The sequence below is a fragment of the Podarcis muralis genome, chromosome 12 (assembly GCF_964188315.1).
Source record: "Podarcis muralis chromosome 12, rPodMur119.hap1.1, whole genome shotgun sequence".
Taxonomy (NCBI): domain Eukaryota; kingdom Metazoa; phylum Chordata; class Lepidosauria; order Squamata; family Lacertidae; genus Podarcis; species Podarcis muralis.
In genome coordinates, this window is record NC_135666.1 from 9,957,875 (window position 1) to 9,976,638 (window position 18,764).

Consider the following 18,764-nt stretch of genomic DNA (forward strand, 5'->3'; position numbering starts at 1 on the left):
AAAAAGCCCTGGCTCTGGTTGAGGCCAGCCTAACCTTCCTGTGGCCTGGGACCTCCAAGATGTTTTTGTTTGAAGACCGTAAGGTCCTCTGTGGGACATACCAGGAGAGGCGGTCCCGTAGGTACGAGGGTCCTAGGCCGTATAGGGCTTTAAAGGTTAAAACCAGCACCTTAAACCTGATCCTGTACTCCACTGGGAGCCAGTGCAGCTGGTATAGCACCGGGTGAATGTGATCCCACAGCAAGGACCCCTTAAGGAGTCTGCACCTGCTGGAGTTTCTGGGTCAGTCTCAAAGGCTGACATTCTGCACCTGCTGGAGTTTCTGGGTCAGTCTCAAAGGCAGCCCCATGTAGAGTGAGTTACAATAATCCAGTCTGGAGGTGACTGTCGCATGGATCACAGTGGCTAGGTCAGGGCGAGAGAGGTAAGGAGCCAACTGCTTAGCTTGGCAGAGATGAAAAAATGCTGCCTTTGTTATAGCTGCAATCTGCGCCTCCATGGAGAAGGAGGTGTTGAAGATTACACCCAAACTCTTAACGGACGGTGCTGGCACTAAATGCGCCCCCGCAAGAGATGGGAGTTGCCCCTCCCCCAATCCCATATCGTCCTGACCCAGCCAAAGGACCTCTGTCTTCGAAGGATTTAACTTCAACCGGCTTCCACATAATCATCCAGCCACAGCTTCCAAACATCTGATCAGTGTGTCTGGGGCCGAGTCAGGATGGCCATCCATCAACAGATAGAGTTGGGTGTCATCAGCATGCTGATGGCAAACTTTGGTTTTTGAACGTTTTGGAAGTCGAACGGACTTCCGGAAGAGATTCCGTTCGACTTATTCCCCCCTCCTAACTTTGGCTGCGACTCCAGACGGCATGCAATATTAAGAACATATATTGCGTTGGTTGGTTTTTCCTTTCTTTTTCCTTTCCATGTCTTCCTGAAACTGAGAGAAAACATGGGACGAAGCAGAAGGATGGCTTGCTTATAACCTCTTGAAAATGTAGATCTTCTACGTTCCCCCTGAGGCTGACGGGTAGCAGTTGTGATGGGCGATGCCTGGCTGTATCCGTCACCATACTTAATGAGACATGATTGATCTAAGCTGTTATGACACAGCCGAAGTCCAGCTCTAAACTTGGCTCTCCCCATCTGGGGACTTGCCACTGGGCAGTGGAGTGGGAGGGAGAAAGGCCCGTTTCTCCTGCACACACTCCAAATGGAAAAGAAAAGAGAGGGCCCTCTGAACGCAGAAGACCTTCCTATCAACTTAGAAGTCCTTTGAGCTCCCGACGGCCATGCGCGCTTGGCGAGAAACGCCATTACGGCTCACTGAGCTCCACTTTGTACTTGCACTTCATTAATAATCCTTTCTGAAAGGATCTGTGACCTCCCGTGGAAGCTGGAAACCAGGTTAGATTCAGCGTTGTGGAGAAATGAAGTACGTGGAAGGCAGGATGCTTCGTGGAGGAAGGGCCATAGCTCAGTGGCAGAGAAGACGCTTTGTAGGCAGAAGGTCATGGGTTCAACCCTGGGCATCTCTCAAGGAGGACAGAGTTAGGGGGGGCATATGCTCTACTTTACAGTGAGCAGTCCTCTGTCTGAAGGACCATCTTATCTGGTATAATATGGGAAGGAGAGTTGGATCTCTCTCTCTCTCTGTGTATATAATTTTTATTAAATTTTCTGTTTTAAAATTTATAATATTCATTTAAACAACCTTAAAATATCAATTACTTCCCTTCCTCTCTTTCCATGGTTCATTTTTCATATCTAAATCCCTGCATATTTTACATAAACTAAACTATTCAGTATTCCATTATTACAACCATTAAAACTTACACTGTTGAATTTATCTTAATGCTGCCAACATCCTCAAGTGTACACAATCCCCCTCCTATATTCAATAAACATTTTCCAATCTTTTTTAAACATATGTTCTTCTTGTTTTCCTATGCTGTATGTTAGGTCCGCAAGCTGTGCATATTGCATCAGCTTAAGTAGCCATTCTTTATTTAGTTGGGACCTCGCTCGTTTTCCATTTTGGGGCTAACAAAACACGGGCTGCAGTAGAGGCATACATAAATAACCTTTTTTTGACACCTGGGAATTTCCATCTGGATTATCTCCGACAAAAAGGACTCCGGTGGGTTGTGTTTTTTTTTTTGGGGGGGGAGTACTTTTAAACATTTTTTTCAATTCATTGTGAATTATTTCCCAATACTCTTTTACCTTTTTACAAGTCCACCACGTATGAAAGAATATACCCTTGACCTCATTGCATCTCCAGCACTTATCTAATTCAGCCTAATACATCTTAGAAAGTCTGTTGTTGCACTCTTATTTGTGGCAAAATAAAGAAAGGATACATAAGGGATTTTCGAATCACATTATCAGGGGGCCCCTCTTAGAAGTGTGGGAAAGAAATAAAAAACTTTTAGAATGGAAAACACCTTGGTGGTTATCCCCAATGGATATACTGATAATAAAAAAGGTTAATATGGAGGGAGAAAGATTAACATATGAGGATCTGTTGACAAGAACGGATAGTGGATGGAGGATGAAAACGTTTGAAGAATTGAAAGACAGGCTTTCTGGTTGGCTGCAATTCCATCAAATAAATGCGATATGGACAGCGGATAAAAAAATAGGTATGAATGAAAAAAAGTCGAAGTTCCAGATAGAGATAATTGAAGGTAAACATAAATTATTATCGAAAATGTATGATATATTATTAGAATGGGACACGAAAGATGAAGAAATAAAAGGGGTAATGACAAGATGGGCAATGGATCTGGGTTACAATATAGAGTATGACAAATGGTCAGAATTATGGTCTAGTGGAATGAAGTTTACGGCATGTGTATCACTTAGGGAGAATTTAGAAAAGATGATGTATAGGTGGTACAGCACCCCAGCAAAGCTAGGGAAAATGTACAAGACAGGAAATAAGAACTGCTGGAAGTGTAGGACTAAAGAGGGTAATTTCTTCCACATGTGGTGGACATGCGAGGAAATGAAGAAATATTGGGAATTTATCTATAATGAGATGAAAAAAATATTTAAATATACATTCCCTAAACGACCGGAAGCATTCCTACTAGGAATCGTGGGGGACGAGATTAAAAAAGAGGATAAAGTGTTATTTCAATATGCTACGACTGCAGCCAGATTGTTAATTGCCCAAAATTGGAAGAGTCAAAGCACCCCATCAATTGAAGAGTGGCAAACAAAACTATTTGAATTTGTCAACCTAGCAAAATTGACGCAAAAAATTAGGAACCAAAAGAATGCAAAGTTTGTGAATGACTGGAACAAATTTTTGACCTATATTGAAGGGAAACATAGAAATTTAAAGACTATAGTGGGTTCGATATAAATCTCATAATGTGTAAACAGACTAACAAAACAACTGCAGAGAGACAAACCGTAGATACAATGAAGCCTGAAAGCAGGAGGGAAGGAAGTCAGTAGGGGGATGAAGAGTGAGGTAGACTATTAAAGTTTTAAAGAAACAAAGTTGAAGAATAAGAATTGAATTGAAGAATAACATCTATGTTTTATTCGTTAACTTTTTAATCGCTATTATCTTTTTTATGTAATGATGGTTTTGACATTTGATGTTCTTTTTTTTTTCTTTTTTGCTTGTTCTTTTCTTGGATGTGTGTGTGAAATAAATAAAGAGAATTAACAAACTGAAAAAAAACACAAACGAAAGTCTGTTGTTGTTGTTGTTGTTTAGGCGTTTAGCTGTGTCCGACTCTTCGTGACCCCCTGGACCACAGCACGCCAGGCACTCCTGTCTTCCACTGCCTCCCGCGGTTTGGTCAAACTCATGCTGGTAGCTTCAAGAACACTATCCAACCATCTCATCCTCTGTCGTCCCCTTCTCCTTGTGCCCTCCATCTTTCCCAACATCAGGGTCTTTTCCAGGGAGTCTTCTCTTCTCATGAGGTGGCCAAAGTAAGCAAAAGAGAAACATCGCCACCCGACCCCACCCTCACCCATCTTTCCCCCCTCCCCCCTTTTCCCTTCTTCTTCCTAATGTCTCAACAAATGAAACCGATCTGTAAAAAATGATACTTGTAGAAAAAAGGAGAGAGAGAGAGAGATTGCACATACTTTTGAAAACCAAGAAAATCTTCAATAAAAATACATTAAAAAAGAAAATTATTGCAAGCCCCAGAGGCAGAGCTAGCTCCTCTGGCACCCAGAGCTGCACACATTTTGTTCACCCTGGGTGGGGCTAGCTGCCTGCGGGGGCGAGCGCTGAGCATCCCAGGGGGGCATTGTGGTGTCACCCCCCCCAGGGATGACACCCGGGGCGGACCGCAGCTACCGCACCCCGCTTCCTCCACCAACGCTCGGCCCCTAGGAGTTGGCTCTTATGCTCAGTGCTGCCTTCCCTCCCCCTGAGCCCCTCCCCCTCTCCCTCCTAGTATAAAAAGAAGAAGAAGAAGAAGAAGAAGAAGAAGAAGAAGAAGAAGAAGAAGAAGAAGAAGAAGAAGAAGAAGTTGTTATTTACCGTATACCCTGCCCATCTGGCTGGGTTTCCCCAGCCACTCTGGGTGGCTTCCAACCAAATATTAAAAACAATACAGCGTCAGACATTTAAAAACTTCCCTAAACAGGGCCTTCTTCAGTTGTCTTCTAAAAGTCTGGTAGTTGTTGTTCTCTTTGACATCTGATGGGAGGGCGTTCCACAGGGCGGGCGCCACCACCGTGAAGGCCCTCTGCCTGGTTCCCTGTAACCTCACTTCTCGCAGGGAGGGAACCGCCAGATGGCCCTCGGTGATGGACCACAGTGTCCAGGCGGAACAATGGGGTGGAGACGCTCCTTCAGGTATACAGGACCAAGGACGTTTAGTAAGCAAGCACTCAATCCATCAGAGCCTGCCTTCGCAGGCAGGGGGAGTCCCTAACTCACGGAGGGTTTGAGACCCATCGGCTACCCTCACCTGGTTTAGCCGACCTGTTGAAGCTGTTCCAGGGCTGCTGGCACTTGTTGATGGCTTCTAGGAGCCACAGGTGAGAGGTGAGTGCAGGGTGGCGACCACAGGTGGACAAACTACCCCAGAAGGAGCACAATGTGCCCCCCACCAGAGGTACTACCCCTTCCCTAACTCCCCATATATACCCCAGCCCCTGTCAGGAGTTCAGCCTACACTCGAGTAGGACCCTGCAGAGACACATGCCCGACTGGCAAGTTCTCTCCCTCCTGGTCGATCATTCGGGAGCTTCAGAAGCTTTCTTCAGCCCAAACATCACAACGACCGATGCCAACAGACATGGGCACACTTTGGGATCTGCAGAGTATGCGCAGTTGCATAACAGACCTCAGCAACACAGCATTTTGGCTAATCTACTTTATTTACATATAAACACACACGGAGCACTGCAACATGGCTCCCTCTCTCTCTAGCATCAGACAGCAAAGAGAAAAGGAACAAAGGACAATAGTCCCACTTCACGGAACACAGTAACACAAACATCCTGTTTCCATCACTTCCCACTCTGTGGAGTCAAAACACACACCGTTATGTGAAAGACAACAATCCCATGACTGCAATCATGGAGCAGGAATTCTAACAGCCCTTAGGTATAAGTAACTTTTAATAGGGCGGTGTCTGTGCTTCTTTAGAGAGAGGGAGCACTTAAGGTGCGATGAATTCAAGGCTGCACCTTCCTTTCCTGTCTGACCAACAGATTTTGAAGAGCACTCTGCTAGCAACTTTAAATCTGTGGCGGTGGCTGTCTTGATGGGGTCCTGTCCCTTTTGAAACGCCCTTCCTTGGGAGCAGAGGCAGAGGTTGTCGTGCTGGCGGGAGTCTTTCCTCCTCCTCCTCCTCCTTCATCAGCCCGGGATCAGCTTGCTGTAGGGGGATAACGTTCGCCCCCATTTATTTGGGAAACAAGAGGGGGGTGGCAGAGGCAAGCCATGCTGCCGACGAGTGCCTGGAGAGCTCCTCAAATGAATCACCTTTGCCCCTCCGCTGATCTCCATTCATTTGCGCCTTCGGGGCTGCAGGAGTCGAGCGCTTGTACACCACCTAATTAGATAACTGCCAGGGAGATGGAGAGCCCGATATTCTTTTTAGCAAGGTATCATCAAACAAGATGGAGAACTGGTGCCACCTGCAATAAAGGTAGGGTCACTTGGAATCCCCCCCCCCCACTCTTCCTTTTTCGTTTTCTAACCTTTATCTCTCCCAATCATCTCTTGGCTCATGGCAAACTCTGCTGTTCTGTTTGCAGAATCTACATCGACGAATGTGGCATTTCTTGCCATGTTGCTGCTGCTCTCTTTCTCTTCCACTGAGAAATCTGATATCCAGCCACGGGGCTACTTACGCAAAGGTGAGAGAGGAAGCGAAGGAAGCATTTTATACATGCTCAGAGGTACTCTTGTTGTCACGTTTTTAAAAATAATTTTAATTAATTTTTCATTAATAACATTCCAATTAATCACATATCAAATCTTGCCACATCACAACACAAATACTAAAGCCGATTATACATTCCGAATTAAAGCCAATTATACATTTTGAATTACCGTATTTTTTGCTCTATAAGTCTCACTTTTCCCCTCCTAAAAAGGAAGGGGAAATGTGTGTGCGTCTTATGGAGCGAATGCAGGCTGCGCAGCTATCACAGAAGCCGGAACAGCAAGAGGGATTGCTGCTTTCAGTGTGCAGCGATCCCTCTTGCTGTTCTGGCTTCTAAGATTCAGATTTTTTTTCTCTTGTTTTCCTCCTCCAAAGACTAGGTGCGTCTTGTGGTCTGGTGTGTCTTATAGAGCGAAAAATACGGTAAACAATTTAAATAGGGCTTCCCATGTTCTGGCTAGTAGGAGACAGTTTTTTTATTCTTGTTCCAGCGTTTTTCTCTGTTGTTTATTCCCAATATCAAATTCCAATCTTAACCAGGTTTCCAAGTTTTATTGCAGCAAAAGCCAGTGACACTAAACACCACAAGATCAAACAAAAAGAAATCAACAACAACATCAGAAAAGAAAAAGGGGGGGGGGGAAGGATTACACAAGGGAACTTCGCAGTGTGCCATTCAACAGAGGAGATTTACACTTCCTGATTACTAAAGTGCAAATCTTAACCCTTGTCATCACATTTTTGTCTATTTCAATGATTTACACCCCACCTTTCTCCCAAAAAGCTCATGGCGGCACACGTGGTTTGTCCACTCCCCGTTTTATCCTCACAAAAACCCTGTAGGGTAGACTAAGAGAAAGTGACCGGTCCAAGGTCACCCAATGAGCTTCGTGGCTGAGTGGGGATTTGTGAAGAGGAACTGAGGAGCGAGAGAACCACCTACACCAGCACAAGCTCCTAGAGGAAAAGGTGGCTTATAAACGCGAGAAATAAATAATCAGTCTAGGAAGGAGGGAGCTGACAGCCAGTGTCATGCCATTGGACGGGTTATACATAAGGGAGGGCAAGTATAATGATAATAATTTATTCTTTGTACCGTGCCCATATGGCTGGGTTTCCCCAGCCACTCTGGGCGGCTTCCAACAAAGTCAAAAATACACTAAGATGTCACACATTAAAAGCTTTCCTAGAGGGCTGCCTTCAGATGTCTTCTGAATGTCAGGTAGTTGTTTATCTCTTTGACATCTGGTGGGAGGGCGTTCCACAGGGTGGGTGCCACTACCGAGAAGGCCCTCTGCCTGGTTCCCTGTAACTTGGCTTCTCGCAGGGAGGGAACTGCCCTCGGCGCTGGACCTCAGTGTCTGGGCTGAACGATGGGAGTGGAGACCAGGGCCCTGCAGGATTTAACTTCCTTCCACAGGGCCTGTAAGACGGAGCTATTCCGCCTGGCTTTCAATTTGAACTTAGCCTGATCTTTTATTCCCCTTCCTTCCCTCCCCCTCCCCTTTTTATGAAGATTACCCGCTCTGGGATCCCCCAGCTAATTCTCCCCTGGTCTCCTCGCTGGCCCAAATAGGACTAATTTAGCCAGCTAGCCCTGGTGATCACCAAATGTTTATTGGATGGATTTCCCCCTAAATTGATTTTTGAATTCTGAATTTATTGTTATTCACATTTATGCTGTTTTTTGTTGCATCAATTAAGTGTTTTAAATTTGTTGTTAGCCGCCCTGAGCCCGGTTTTCTGAACCGGGAAGGGCAGGGTTTAAATAAAAAATTATTAATATTATTATCCGCCACCTGAGGCAGCTGCTACCTTGTAGGGCCAGCCCTGACTCTCCTGAATGTGCTAAAGGACTCTGTTGTTTTCTATTGCTCTGCAAATTTGAGGGTTGCCCATGTCAAGCAATGTGTGATCCCCCACAAAACAACCTGTATCTTTGTTTAAAGGTCACTCCAGACCACAAAGAAGTCCTTCCCCTCTCTGCCCTATTAAATCCCCCTCACCCCTTCTCTGACTGACAAGGCTGGCTTCCCACTGTGGTCTGCCTGCAACAGAATCCAGCGGGCCCTTAGGCTAGTTTTACATTATCACTGAAGTGATGAAATTAACAGTGGAGAAACATGATGGTGAAGAGAACCAGAGGCCAAAATCTTTTATACATGAGCTGCATACATGTTAACCACAATTTCACCTTCTCCACGGTCTCGGCCGGGAGAGATCCGGGCAGGTGGAAGGATACGTGAAAAGAAAAAATAAATAAATTAGATTTGGTTTTTTTTTAACAAAAAGTTTCTAGCGGTGGGATGGGCACTCAGCAGCTGGATTTAGCTTGTTGAGGACTCTGGTCCACAACTGAAACAATTTGGTTTTAGGTTCAAGAGGCACAGGAGGCGTCCAATATGTCGAGCCGATGCCACTAGGGAGAGCATCTGCTGTGTGACTTTGTGACAGTTTTCCCGGAGATCATTTTATTACAAAACAGAAGTAGGACAAGGACAGAGCCCAGGGGGCCATCTCCGACAAAACAGTTGCTAGACAGATTTCTGGATCGGAAGACCAAATCTGATCAACCTCCCGGTTTCCTAAAATGCTGCATATTTGTGGGTAGGGGTCTTTGAGTTTGCTGGCAGGCTGCAAACCCCTGCCAGACTATTCCATGGGTAGGCAAACTAGGGCCCGGGGGCCGGATCCGGCCCAATCGCTTTCTAAATCTGGCCCGCAGACAGTCTGGGAATCAGTGTGTTTTGACATGAGTAGAATGTGTCCTTTTATTTAAAATACATCTCTGGGTTATATGTGGGGCATAGGAATTTGTTCATTCCCCCCCTCAAAAAAAAAAATATAGTCCGGTCCCCCACAAGGTCTGAGGGACAGTGGACCGGCCCCCTGCTGAAAAAGTTTGCTGACCCTTGGTATTCCATGGCGCTTAAAACCGCATTAGGATCATAATACATAGTAAACGTGTTTTGTGTTTCCCTTGAGGGTGGTGAAACCTACCATCCGATGGGGACAATTGGGCGCAGATTAACACATTGCAAAGAATCTGTTCTTTGCCCAAAGCTACCTGGATGCGGGTGGCGCTGTGGGTTAAACCACAGAGCCTAGGACTTGCCGATCAGAAGGTCAGTGGTTCGAATCCCTGCGAATGGGTGAGCTCCCGTTGCTCGGTCCCTGCTCCTGCCAACCTAGCAGTTCAAAAGCACGTCAAGTGCAAGTAGATAAATAGATACCGCTCCGGCGGGAAGGTCAACGGCGTTTCCGTGCGCTGCTCTGGTTCACCAGAAGCGGCTTAGTCATGCTGGCCACATGACCTGGAAGCTGTACGCCGGCTCCCTCGGCCAATAAAGCGAGATGAGCACCCCAATCCCAGAGTCGGTCACGACTGGACCTAATGGTGAGGGGTCCCTTTACCTCTACCTTTTACCTGGTCCAAAGAACTGGAGTTTACTCCGAGAACTGCTGAGAAGATTTTGAGAGAGAGAGAAATCTGAGATTTCGCTGTGCTCTGCAACGGCTGGTGCTTTGGGTGTAGAGCTGATGGAAGAGCCCTTTCTTTTGATGCTGGTGCTGCCTTATACCGAACCAAGCCATTGCCCCATCACCTAGCTCAGCGCTGTTGACACCGGCTGGCAGCATCTCCCCAGAGATTCAGGGAGGGCTCTTACCTAGAGATGGTTGGCACTTGAGACCTCCTGCATGCAATATAGACGCATAGACCTGAGCTACGATGTGTGGCGACAGAGCAGCATTGACCCAGCCCACTTGCTTACACAGAACGCTATTGAACCTCTTTGCTTGCTTTCAATGACAGCTGAGCTGAATTTTCTCAAGATGTTTGCTTTGGTTTTGAGGAAATGCTTAGCCGTTTTCTTTTCTCTCTCTGTCTCTCTGGCCCCCGCCCCTGACCTTAAGAAAAGGCTACTTTGCAGAATCTTCTCCAAATATTCTCCCCTTGTTTTGTGGGGGGAGGGGTGCAGCTGAGGGGTTCAAAGATCCTCAACAGCTCAGTTGGTTGGGGCGTGGTGCTGAAAACGCCAAGGTTGCAGGTTCGATCCCTGCACGGGACAGCTGCATATTCCTGCATTGTAGGAGGTTCAGCTAGATGATAATATAATAATTTATAATAATAATAATTTATTATTTATACCCTGCCCATCAGGACCCCTTCCAACTCTATAATTCTGTGGTTTTATGATCCAATCTGCCTGCAGCAGGCCACACAGTTCACCTTCCACTGCAGACCACTTTGTTCGCCTGTCTGCTGTGGTGAAATGACGTAATTTACGTAATTAGTTATGTCCATTGCATCATCATTACGTTATTCCTGCCCATTCACTTTCGTTACAGCCATGGGATGAATAAGTAACTTCTAGTCCTGTTTTCTTTTTCCGTCAGAATACTCTGACATGCCTGCCTTCAAGACGGGATCCAGCTAAAAAATATCCTCCTCTTCTCTGCAAGGTTCATTTACATGCACACCGTTTAGAAATGCGGATGATTAAGTGGCGTATAAATGTCTGGAATAAACAATAAGGTGCTATGGTTCTGGACTGCTGACACGAGTGCTTATTTATTTTTTATTAAATCTTTTATTAGTTTTTTAACATATCATTTTCAACAATTATTAAACATACTTTTATATCTTATACAATCAATCACATCTGAAAATTTTCCAATCTCTTCACTTAATTTACATTTCTTACTTTCACTATTACATTTAAATATCATAACTAATATATCTCCTCTTAATCTCCATTGCAATGTTTCATATATTTCTCCTTACAAAACTTCTCGTAGTCCTACTAACATAATTTGTTCATTACAGTTGCTCTTCAAATATATTTCTTCCAATCTTCTGTAAATCTCTGGTCCCACAGGTTTCGAATCCTTCCTGTCATTTTGTACAATTCTGTGTAGTCCATTAATTTTGTATGCCATTCTTTTTTCGTCAGTATTTCTTCTTGCCTCCATTTCTGGGCCAAAACAAGAGTGTTTATTTCTTATTCTGCACATTCCCAGAGCGAGCGTGGTGTAGTGGTTAAGAGCGGTGGACTCGTAGTCTGGTGAACCGGGTTCGCTTCCCCGCTCCTCCACATGCAGCTGCTGGGTGACCTTGGGCCAGTCACACTTCTCTGAAGTCTCTCAGCCCCACTCACCTCACAGAGTGTTTGTTGTGGGGGAGGAAGGGAAAGGAGAATGTTAGCCGCTTTGAGACTCCTTCGGGTAGTGATAAAGCGGGATATCAAATCCAAACTCTTCTTCTTCTCATAACAAAGGTTCTCCAGTTGACATACAGCAACTAGGCTTAACTAGAATTTGTGGGGAATATCTGGGCAGCAGGTGCTTTCTCGAATCTATATCTGAAGTTTATTTCCTTAAAGCTGGGGAGGGGGGGGGGGAGAAATCTGATTTCTTAATACTGTTGAGCAGAGCTTGAATAACCGCTGGACCTGTGTCTGCTCGCATCTTGAAGAAATAACCCTTTTCTGTGTGTGTCCAGCTGAGAAGTCAGCTCTTGAATTCTCATGCAAGATAACGTTTTGGCAGCGCTCCGGCTCGGCTAATGTGCAGCATCTGTAGCTCTGACATCGAGGGCTTTTGATGTTCAAGAGTCATGAAATGCACTCCGCTGACTGCGGAGCTGTGTCTGAAATAATAGCCGGCACCCTGGCAGATGATGAAAACCTTCCTGAGCCCTTCCCCTTAAGCTGGGCTCCACCAGCAGATGAGAGAAGCAGCAACGCCGGAGAATTATTTGGGGCTGCCCGGCCGAGACTCAGGGGTCATTTCACAAAAGCTGGGGAATGGGAGCTTGGTCTTCCGGGGCAGCTCCTCCAGACGGCATCATTCATCCTGATTTGATTGCACAAAGCTTACACGGAGGTCAGATTAGAGTCAGTCTTTATTGAGCATCAATAAAGCGGGGAGGTTAGATGCCAAAGATCATTCATCTTGTTTTGCTTGTAGGGCGTTCAGACGCCACTCGTTCATCCCGTGCTTTTCAGTGCAGTTCTGCCTCGCTTTCCAGACTCACCCTCAAATCCAGTTTATCTGTTGAGCTAGGGCGGCAGAGCCCTTCTGAAAGCAGTGTGGTGTAGTGGTTAGAGCGTTGGACTAAGACCTGGCAGACCAGGGTTCAGATCCCCCCGCTCGGCCATGAAGCTCACTGGGTGACTTGGAGATAGGCTCTGTCTCTCAGCCGAGCCTACCATAGGGTTGTTGGGAGGATAAAATGGTGGTGGCAACTTGGCACACTATGTTGAGCTCCTTGTTCATAATGAAGAAACCACTTTAACGGCAAAAAGTTCCCAGTACAGTCGCGGGTGGCGCTGTGGGTTAAACCACAGAGCCTAGGGCTTGCCAATCAGAAGGCTGGCGGTTCGAATCCCTGCAATGGGGTGAGCTCCCGTTGTTCCGTCCCTGCTCCTGCCAACCTAGCAGTTCGAAAGCCCGTCAAAGTGCAAGTAGATAAATAGGTACCACTCCAGCAGGAAGGTAAACGGCGTTTCCGTGTGCTGCTCTGGTTCGCCAGAAGCGGCTTAGTCATGCTGGCCACATGGCACAGAAGCTGTACGCCGGCTCCCTCGGCCAATAAAGCGAGATGAGCGCCGCAACCCCAGAGTCAGTCATGACTGGACCTAATGGTCAGGGGTCCCTTTACCCTTTACCGTACAGTCATATCTCGGGTTACAGACGCTTCAGGTTGCGTTTTTTTGGGTTACGGACCACCGAAACCCGGAAGTACCAGAATGGGTTACTTCTGGGTTTTGGTGTCGCGCATGCGCAGAAGTGCTAACTCGCACTTTGTGCATGTGCAGAAGCACTGAATCGCAATCTGCACATGTGCAGATGCACCGCTGCGGGTTGCGAATGTGCATCCTGCAAGGATCACTTTGGCAACCCGAGCATCCACTGTTTGTGCCTGAATCCTTCAAAATCCACATGACACTTGCCCATGGTGTTTTCATGAGAGGTGGTCAAAGCGACTTCCTGCCTCACGTCATTGGCTGGCAAAGGGGTGGTGGGCGGGGAGATGCACTTCACAATGATGTCATGTCCTGTGTCTCATGGGTTCCTCCTCACGGACAAACGAGAGTGCCAGAGTGGTGGCGCTTTGTGAGTGTCAAACAGAGACTCAAAAGACCTCAGTTCAAATCCTGACTCACTGGGGCCAATTCCTTGCCTCTCAAACTTAGCCTGCCTCACACGGTTGCTCTGAGGATTAAATGTGGGAGAGATAGGGAAGAAACATGGACACTATAATTTTTATTTATAGTCAATTAATTAATTAATTAATTTATGAATCGCTTCCCACGAGGCATCCTGAAGCAATTTACAATACAATAAAAGTGTACGTAAAACAGTCACATATATATATATTTTTAAAAAATCTAAAATTTGCACATATAAAAACAAAGGCTCACATCCTTTGAAATTCACACTTCTTCAAATTTCACAGCGCAGTTCTCCAGCTAAGTAATGTGTGCAAATTTATATATACTAGGGCAAAGTTTGCATTAAAACGTGCTATATTACAGGAAAATGTTTCGCAAAGAATGTATGTATCGGGCAAAGGTGCAGGCGGAAATGTGTCTATTAGGACAAACTAGCGATGAAATGCTGATGAATTTTCATGCAGTTTTTGGGGGGTTTTTTTAACGCAAACTGGTGTGGAAATATGGAGAACTGAAGAATGGGAAAATGAAAAATGGAGGAAAAATGAAATGGACAGAATTTACCTTCTTTTGCCAGGAGGAGAGAGAGAGAGAGAGAGAGAGAGAGAGAGAGAGAGAGAGAGATTCAGAAGCCCCTGCTTTTAAATTTTAGATGTGAATTTAATGTTGACTTGCATCCTGTGCTACTGATGAGCAGCTGGTGAAAATGCTCTCTCTCTCTCTCTCTCTCTCTCTCTCTCTCTCTCTCTCTCTCTCTCAGCTCTAAGCATAGGCAGGGCTATATCCACGTCTGGGATGTGCATCGTACCGTTCTTCTAATTGTAGTTTTATGCATGCCCACTCCATTCCCATTAGTGACAGAGTTGTACTAGCATTAACCCAGAGGCAACAAATAACTAGTGGGCAGTTTAATCAGAAGGAAAGGGGGAAAATAAAATTAATGTAGCATGCAGGAGGTTTGGGCAGAGCGTTTTGCTCATCTTTATTGTGCAAAGCTGGGTCATGTTTATTTTGCAGGTTTGGGAAGAAAAGGTTAAACAGGCCCAAAATCTATACAGTTTTAGCCACATATGTTTTACCCCCTTCCAACGCCCCCTTCCAATGCCATTGTATCAACACAGGTTCGTGTCGTATAGCGAGGCTCAAGTTGGACAGAGATGCCTACATTTGTCTGCATCAATTTCATTCTCTCATCATCGAATTCTAGAGTTGGAGTCATCTAGTCCGTTGCTGGTTTTTGAGGCTTAGGTGGCCTCGGTGGGGCACAGTGCTTTCATCCGCTTTGGCTAGTGGCCCAGCTGCACCCCTGTCTGGAGACAGGGACAGGCAAACTACTGCTGTCTATGCTTACTATAGTCTGTATAGTAAAAGCCATGGTTTTCCCAGTAGTGATGTATGGAAGTGAGAGCTGGACCATAAAGAAGGCTGATCGCCGAAGAATTGATGCTTTTGAATTATGGTGCTGGAGGAGACTCTTGAGAGTCCCATGTACTGCAAGAAGATCAAACCTCTCCATTCTGAAGGAAATCAGCCCTGAGTGCTCAGATCGTGAAGCTGAGGCTCCAATACTTTGGCCACCTCATGAGAAGAAAAGACTCCCTAGAAAAGACCCTGATGTTGGGAAAGATGGAGGGCACAAGGAGAAGGGGACGACAGAGGATGAGATGGTTAGATAGTGTTCTCAAAGCTACCAGCATGAGTTTGACCAAACTGCGGGAGGCAGTGGAAGACAGGAGTGCCTGGCATGCTCTGGTCCATGGGGTCACGAAGAGCCGGACACGACTAAATGACTAAACAACAACAACAACAATGCTTTGGTAACCTCTAGGTTAGATTACTACAACATATTATATGTTCCTTCTTCTTTCCTTTGTTCTCTTTGGCGATCCCTCGTAGCCGACTAAGATTGTCTTCCATAAACATGGTTATAGCAATGAGTCCGTAAGTGACCGTGGAAGACAATTCTGGATCCACACGTCCTTCCACAGTGGGGACATTGGTTCCCGGGCGGGAGTTGATCACGGTGTGGATTTGCCAAACGTGCCTTCCTCTTAGCACGTTTCTCCCTTGCGTCCTGAGTTCGAGTGTCTTCAAAGCCCATTGACACCTTTGGGAAAGGCTATTCTCCAATTGGAGTGCTTGCAGGCAAGTGTTTCCCAATTTTTGGTGCTTATACTACATTATTAGAGATTTGCCTCGAGACAGTGTTTAAACCTCTTTCGTTGGCCACCAGCATTACGCTTTCCATTTCTAAGTTCGGAATAGAGAAGCTGCTTTGGAAGACGATCATCAGGCATCTGCACAACACGACCAGTCCAAAGAAGTTGATGTTGAAGAATCGTTGCTTCAACACTGGTGATCACCCCCCCCCCCAAATATTTGCTCCCTGCTTCTTTAGTTGTGTCCAGTATCTGTCTCTTTGACCTCTGCTTTGAACATCTGATTGTCTATTTTGGGGGGAAAGACTGTTGGACCGTTGGCCTAGGACAGCAGGGCAAGCCTTAGAAGAAGTCTTAAACACACTCTTAAAAGCAGTTGATTCGGAAACTTCAGCTAGTTTAGAATTTGGCGGACAGGTTGCTCATCAGGATAAGACGGTTTGAGCATATTACACTGATCTTGGCCCAACTGCTCTGCCTGCCAGTGAGTTTCCAGGCCCAATTCAAAGTGCTGGTTTTAACCTATAAAGCTTTAAATAACTTAGGGCCACTGCCTGGACCCTGTTATCATCATCTGAGGCCCTTCTTCCTGTGTCTCCTTCATCAGAGGTCCGTTTGGGGGCAAAACGAGAACAGGCCTTTTCTGTGTTGGCCCTCCTCTCATGATGTAGGCTCAGACTCCAAAACCCTCCTTGTGAATGTAAAGTAACTGTATCTTTTTTCATTACCTATGGGACTTGTGTGTGTTTTATTGTACGTTTTTAAAGTAATGCTAGCAACGTGTGAATGATACAAACGATGGGGGTCCAGTTAGCACTACGTAGCTCTGAGATTTCTAAGGTAAAGGTACCCCTGCCCGTACGGGCCAGTCTTGACAGACTCTAGGGTTATGCGCTCATCTCACTCTAGAGGCCGGGAGCCAGCGCTGTCGGGAGACCCTTCCGGGTCACGTGGCCAGCGTGACAAAGCGGCATCTGGCGAGCCGGCGCAGCACACGGAAACGCCGTTTACCTTCCCGCTGGTAAGCGGTCCCTATTTATCTACTTGCACCCGGGGGTGCTTTCGAACTGCTAGGTTGGCAGGCGCTGGGACTGAACGACTGGAGCCCACCCCGCCGCGGGGATTCGAACCGCCGACCATGCGACCGGCAAGTCCTAGGCGCTGAGGTTTTACCCACAGAGCCACCCGCGTCCCAGAAATCTGAGATTTCTAAACTTTGCTAAATATGCACAGTATGAACTATAAGACAACCCATTTTATTTCTAAAACCTGTAAGTTAGGGGACCTGCGAGAGAGGCCATTCCAGAGAATGAGATCTGAGCTCATTCCCACCCTGCCCCTAATTTGGGCTGGGTTACGGTGATGGCAACAGATGCTTCCCCTTATGTGGAAATAAGTGCAGGATTGGGTCTGTAGTGTCATCCGCCAATATTTATGGACACAGTCTATGGCCAAGGAGAAGCAAGCAAGGACATTTTGAGCCATGATCAGGTGACTCCCAGTTTTGTGCTGATTGGCTTCGCCCATGTCAGCTGACTCCTAGCTGTCTGCTGATTGGTTCTGCCTTAATTGCACTTCTTGGACTCCTTCCTATGCTCACAATTCCCGAGGAATAATACCAGCCTACTTGCTTGCTTTGGTTCTTCAGTCTTCCAACCTGCACACGTGATTCTTCTATCTGCCACATTTTCATCCTGTCCAAATGTCCACCATAAATCCAGGGACCAACCCACATCTGGGGCCATAGATGGTCAACGTTGACAATTATTAGTTTGGCATGAAGTCAAGGGGTCAGCTCAAGGGGGCGAACGGAAAAATAGACAGTGGGGCAATGAGAGCCGGCAAAACTGGGCCATTTCTTATTTCTGAATCAGCCCCCATTCCCCGAGAGTTCTCTCTTGACGTGATCAATATGACAGGGTTTGTGTGTTTGCCCCCCGCTCAGCTCCATTTATTTTTAATGCCTAGCGTCGAGTGTTTTTGTCATGAAGATGTTGCAATCTAGACTGTGTACTCAATGAACAATTTATCTTGCCTGGGAACAAATTAACCAAAGTAAGCAATTAGTGGGACCACTCAACCAATCGCAATGCTCAGTCTCTCTCTCTCTCTCTCTCTCTCTCTCTCTCTCTCTCTCTCTCTCTCTCTCTGTGTGTGTGTGTGTGTGTGTTTGTGTGTGTGTTTGTGTGATAATATGTCGTTGCCGTTGTCTCCACTGCAGTGTTGAAAACTGTTGCGGCGTAGGGTCTAGAGGAACTGAATGGGTTCAGAATGCCTATTACCCATCAAAAATCATTGGTCAGCCTTATCCAAGTCACTAGCCTCCAGCGTCTTTGCAAGGATAAAACAGGATGATAACCCTGTATGAACTAACCTCTGAGCTCCATAGGGGAAGGGAAGAGTCTGCAAGTATTCCAGGCTAGCTCAATAGCTCTTGCCGACTGATTTTTGCTGATCTGAAGGAATTTGGCAAGTGAAAAGACATTTTGGGTAAGGTTTTCCCAAGATACTTCTTTCCGCTGCAGAGAAAAGATTTCGGGTCGTTAAGAGAGTCAAATACTAACCTGGCAGGGGAGGCACCTTGATCAAGAAGGAGGTTTTCTCAATGTGAGGCTCATCCATTGCACTGCGGGGGTGCTGACCCCTGTGATTTCCCCAAATGTGGGAAAAGTGGGCTGCATCATTTGTGACAGTGGGGGGCTGTATTTGTGCTGTTTAAGAGAGAGACAGTGTCAAGATGGTATCGGGATCGCTCTGTGAACTCAGATAAAGTGTCTATTTTTTCCAGAGACTATTTCTGTTATGTACTGAGTTGAATAGGATCCAAAATGCAGCAGTCTGATTGGTCCTAGAACAATAGGACCCAAAATGCAGCAGTCTGATTGGTCCTAGAACAACAGGATCCAAAATGCAGCAGTCTGATTGGTCCTAGAACAATAGGATCCAAAATGCAGCAGTCTGATTGGTCCTAGAACAATGCAGCAGTATGATTGGTCTGCAGGAGCCACCCAATCCAGCTCCAGATGGAAGTGAATCCACAACCT

General features: G+C 46.2%; 1 non-coding gene across 1 annotated transcript; it reads left to right on the plus strand.

Annotated features, from left to right (window-relative positions):
* The first annotated feature begins 18,276 nt into the window (after positions 1-18,276).
* LOC114607931 (U1 spliceosomal RNA) lies at positions 18,277-18,440 on the plus strand. The gene has a single exon (XR_003709256.2). It is a non-coding gene; the product is annotated as a U1 spliceosomal RNA (small nuclear RNA).
* The last annotated feature ends 324 nt before the right edge of the window (positions 18,441-18,764 follow it).